Raw genomic sequence first — 6,000 nt, 5'->3', positions numbered from 1 at the left:
ACATGCCCTCTAGAGGCATGGTCTAAGTATGCCAGAACATTACACAGCCATTAAAAGTGATGTTACAAGCTACAATAACATGTTCCTTACTGGTAGAGACTGAATGCTTCCACCTAAGACCAGAAACAAGGCAAGAATTTCTGCTTCCATCACGCCTATTCAACATAGTATCAGAAGTCCTGTGCAATAAGGCAAGAAAAGGAAATACAAGGCATACAGATTGGAAAATAAGAAATAAAACTGTCATTTGCAGATGACATGACTGTCTATGTAGAAAATCCCAAGGAATCTACAAAAAAAATTATTAGTATGGATAAGTGTCTTTAGCAAAGCCACAGGATACAAGGTCAGCACACAAAAATTAATTGTATTTCTATATACTAGCAATGGACAATTGAAAACTGAAATTAAAAACACGATACCATTTATAATTGCTGGAGAAAAAAGAGAGAGAAAGAGTTAGGTATAAATCTAACAAATCATGTACAGGATCTGTATGCTGCAAACTACAAAACTCTAATGAAAGAAATCAAAGAAGATCTAAATAAATGGAGAGACATACCATGTTCATGGATTGTTAAGACTCAACATAGTAAAGATGTCAATTTTCCTCAAATTGATCTAGAGATTTAACACAATTCCTATCAAAAATCCTAGCAAGATTGTTTGTAGATACAGACAAGCTAAACCTAAAATTTATACAAAAAGCAAAGTAACTAAAACACCAAAATTATTTTTTAAAAGTATTACCTGAATGTAAGACTTACTCTAGCTACAGCAATAAAGATAATGTGGTATTGGGAGAGGCATAGACTCATAAATCAATGAAACAGAATAGAAGGTTCAGGAATAGACCCACACAAGGATAGCAAACTGATCTTTTACAAAGATGCAATAGCAACTCAATGGCAAAGGTCTTTTCAACAAATAGCATTTGAACAATTGGACATTCATAAGCAAAAACATGAACTTCAACCTAAACTTCACATATTATACAAAAATGAACTAAAAATAGATCATAGATCTAAATGTAAAACTATAAAACTTTTAGAGGAAAACAGGAGAAAATGTTTTTGACCTGGGATTAGGCATAAAATTTTTAGATATGACACCAAAGGCATAATCCATAAAAGAAAATTTTGGTCAACTGGACTTCACCAAAATTAAAAATGTTTCCTCTGCAAAATACTCTGTTAAGAGGATAAAAATATAAGCCACAGACTGGGGAGAAAATCCGCAAATAAAATCTGCAAAAATCAAAGGAATTGTATGCAGAATATATAGAAAACTCTCCTGACTCTACAATAAGAAAACAAAAAATCTAATTAGAAAAGGGGTAAAAGACTGGAAGAGACACTTCACCAAAGAAGATACATGGATGGCAAAAAGAAGTCCATAAAAAGATGTTCAACATCATCTATTTGTAACGAACAGAAATAACTCTACACTAGGTAAAAAAAAAAAAAAAAACAAATGCATTTTCTACAAACTCACTGGAACACTCTCTGTTGAAGTCTTGGGTTGCCAAATAAAAAGATCTCTATGCTATAAGGAAGCCCAAGCCACATGGAGAGGCTTCAATTGACAGCCCCAGGTGAGGTCTCAGCCAATAGCTCACATCAATTGCCAGATGTGTAAATAAAGAGACCTCCAGATGATTCCAGTCCCCAGCCATTGTCACCTCCATTCATCAAGCCTTCCCAACTGAGGCTCCATGCATCTTGAAGCAGATAAAAGTGTTTTCCACCATACCCTGTCCTGCAGAATCCACAAGCATAATAAAATAATTGCTTTAAGCTGCTAAGTTTTGGAGTATTTGTTACCCAGCAATAGTAACCAGAGCAAACTGGCGCTGTTTGTTCTCTCTGTACAACATACGGACTGCAAGTCAGCGAGTACCTTTACTGAACATCCACTGCCAAGTGTAAGGCTCCTCTCTGCTACGTACTTTTTCATTTCTGCCTGCTGGTTCCCATTGTGTTGTTCCCAAACCTGTTTACGTCATTGTATTTATTATTATAATTACACAATTGAATTAAAAAATATATAAATCAATAAAATCTTGGCATGAAAAGCAAGAGAATTATCATCATCATCATCATCATATCATCATCATCATTATTATTATTATGAAAACTAAGGCAAATGCTTTGGAAAGACAATAAGGACAAATCGATAAAAATTATTAAAGTAGAATTAGATGTGAACAAGATAACTGTAAAAGACTGTTGGGGGGATTTTGAAAATCTAACAGGATTCTGCGTTCAGATTGCTTTTAAATGTCTTTAAGTTCTCATTCCTCTTTAAAGAAATAAAGACTATGTATTGTAATTTATGCATTATATGGGTGTGATTTATGTCAGAAATACAAGCTGCAATTCCAATCAGTGGACCCATACTTAAAAGAAAGGACTTGGCTCTACATCAAAAGATTGGCAAAGGAATATACTTTTATATGTTTTAAGTTAAAATAAAATATTTAATACACAAACCGTTTGACCCAGTAAATTTACTCCTGGGTATAAACCTAAGAGAAATGAAAACATATGTCCACAAAAATACTTAGGCAAAGATGTTCATAGCAGCATTTGTCATGATAATCCGAACTGGAAAACCAAATGTCCATCAAGAGGAGAATGGATAAACAAATTGTGATATATTCCTACGTGAAATTATACTCAGGAGTAAAAATGAATGAATGCAGCAACATGGGTGAATCTTGCAGACATGATACCGAGTAAAAGAAGCCAGACACAAAAGAACCCATACTGTGTGACTTCATTTATATAAAATTCTAGCACAGGCAAAATTAATCTATAGTGACAGAACTCAGGGAACTTTCTGGGGTAGTGGAAATGTTAGATATCTTGAGAGGACAAGTGAATCACACATCTGTATCCATTTGTCAAAACTGTACAGTTAAGATTTGTGTATGTCAATGTACGTAAATTTTACCTTAAGAAAATGGAATTTAAAAACTCGAGTGGAGGATGGGGAGAAGATGGAGTTATAGATAAAGCAAGAATGGCAAAATGTTGATACGTGTTGAATAGCATAATGAGGGTACATTATATACTATTCTGATTGCTTTGAGTATGTTTGGAATTTTCCACAATAATTTTTAAGTTAAAATGTTTAAGGTATGTATTATCCTCTATGACTCCCAGATTTGACCAACCTTTGGTGAGCTGCCCCACCCTCCCCACCCCAGTCAGGGGCCTCTGCCCGCAGACACCCGCCTGCTCTCTCCAGAGGGCTGAGTCGCAGCCCTGGCGTGAGGTGGGCACATGTGAGCTTTTACAATCACAGCCAGGACTGGGGGTTACTGCTCTTTGCACATATTCTAACAAATACTTGAAAAATATCTGCCTTGTTTTATAATTGATTCATGTCTTGGTAGCTCATTAAAACTTTACATGAAAGGTGACGTGATACAACAGAAAAAACCATGAATTTTGTTATCAGACAGAGCTAGGGTCAAGTCTCAGGTCTGGAATTTTTAATCTATGTAAATTATGACAATTTAATGTCTCTGAGCTTCCATGTCCTTATCTATAAAAGGAAGCTATTGTCTCCCCATCCCTGTACCCTTTCTTTCACAGTAATAGAAGTCTTGAGACGTGCAAATGGGGTCGCAGAATGTCGGCCTTCCTTGCATCTAGGTGTGGTGTATGATGAAGTTCCGCCCATGAGAAACAGAAGAATGTATCATGTGACAGCTTCTAAGAATCTTCCTTGAAAAGAAACTGGCACACACCTTTGCTCCTTTTCTGTCAACCCTTTCTTCCATCTTGCTGCCTGAACGTGGATGTGGTGGCTGGAGAGGCAGCCACCCTGGTGGACTCCCTATGATCAGAGCAGTGGTGGGCTGGCAGGAGCTGGTCCTTCAAAACTTCATGCAGCAGAGCTGCTGTGCCCGCCCTGGACTGCCCATCTATGGACTTTTATGCAAAAAAGAAATAAACGTCTTCCTTTTTTAAGCCACTGTTGGAATCTCTATTACACAATTAAAAGTTCACAAGTGAACTTAAACCTAACTAATACAATACCCACTTCATAGTGTGCTGTGATGAGTGAAAATGTATACGTCTTTAACACATATTAGGTATCAAAAATGCTAGTAAATAACCGTTGTCATTACATCCTTTGAGTTAATGTCTTATTGGTTTTCTGTAACCTACTTTGGGCCTACCAATAAGTAACATGTAGTAAGCCTCGACAAATACTTGTGGGAATGAATTGAATATATCACACTCCAGCTTTTATTGAAGGAAGACATACTGACCCAAAGGGGAATAATTAGAAAGTGTAATGGTTAATCATTTGACCAGGTAGGATTTAACATAATTCTAAAATCAAGAATTGATAGATGGAAACAATGGTATGTTGAGACAGACATCCTCATAAACCAAAGAGCAAAGTTTCTCAACATCAGCACTATTGACATTTTGGGCCAGATAATTCTGTCTCGGGTGGAGGAAAGGAGGCTGTGCTGTGCATTGTAGGATGTTTAGAAGCATCCCTGGCCTCTACCCATGACAGATGCCAGCAGCATCCTCCTTCCCTGGGTCGGAACAACCAAAAATGTCTCCAGACACTGCAAAATGTCCCCTGGGGAACAAAAATCACACCCCTGGTTGAGAATCACTGCTAAAGGTGGAGGTATAAATTTATACAGCTGTTCTAGAAACAACTTGGTAATCAGTATTAGGAGCTTTAAAAATGTTTAGAAATTTTCATCCAGAAATCCTACCTCAAGGAAATAATCAGTTATGTAAAGATGCACACACATCAATAAAAAAATACAACCTCATTTAAAAATGGGCGAACAATCTGAATACACATTTCTCCAAAGAAGATATAGAAATGGCCGATAAGCACATGAAAAGATGCTCAACATCATTAGACACCAGGGAGATGACCATCAAAACCATAATGAGATATCACTTCATATCCACTACGATGGCTATAATCAAAAAGACAGATAATAACAAGTGTTGGTGAGGATGTGGAAAAATTAGAACCCTCCTACACTGCTGGTGGTCATGTAAAAATGGTATAGCCACTCTGGAAAACAGTCTGGCAATTCCTCAAAAGGTTACCATTTGACCCAGCAATTCCACTCCTAGGTGTACACCCAAGAGAAATGAAAACACATGTCCACACAAAAACTTGAATACGAATGTACATAGCAGCATTATTCACAATAGCCAGAAAGTAGAAACAACCTAAATATCCATCAGCTGATGAACTGATAGATAAAATGTGATATAGCCATACAATGGAATATTATTCAGCAACAAAAAGGAATGAAGTACTGATACATGCTACCACATGATGAACCTTGAAAACAGTATGCTAAGTGATAGAAGCCACTAACCAAGAGCCACATATTATATAATTCTAGTTATATTAAAAGTCCAGAATAGGCAAATCCATAGAGACAAAAAGTAGATTAGTGGTTGTCTGGGTCTGGGGAGGGAGGATGTGGAATGGGGAGTGACTGCTAATAGGTATGAGGTTCCTATGTGGGTGATTAAATGTCCTACAATTGTTCTAAAATTAATTGTGGCAATGGTTGCACAACTCTGTGAATACACTAAAAAAAATCAAAGTATACACTTTAAATGGGTAAGTTGTGTAGTATTTGAATTAATAAAGCCATTATAAAAATACTCAAAACATCAACATCATCAGCAACAAAAAGATGCACATACAAGGATGTATATATTGTTCTAAGTTAGTTATAAGATTTTTAAAATCAGAAGATACCTAAATTCAAAGCAAAAGGGAATGGTAAAATAAATTATGTTCAGTCATATGATAAGTATTAAGTAACCATTGTAAATCATCTTTTGAATACTTATTAGAAGGAAATCTCACGCTGTTATCTTAAGGGAAAAGGCAAAACGTAAAATCTGCACTTAGACACACACACAGAAAATTTATAAAAGAAAATCCACAATCAATGAAGAATGGGTGGTGGGATAAATGGTGATT

This window comes from Diceros bicornis, chromosome 22, assembly GCF_020826845.1.
Source record: "Diceros bicornis minor isolate mBicDic1 chromosome 22, mDicBic1.mat.cur, whole genome shotgun sequence".
Classification (NCBI taxonomy): domain Eukaryota; kingdom Metazoa; phylum Chordata; class Mammalia; order Perissodactyla; family Rhinocerotidae; genus Diceros; species Diceros bicornis.
Note: the sequence above shows the minus strand (reverse complement) of the source record.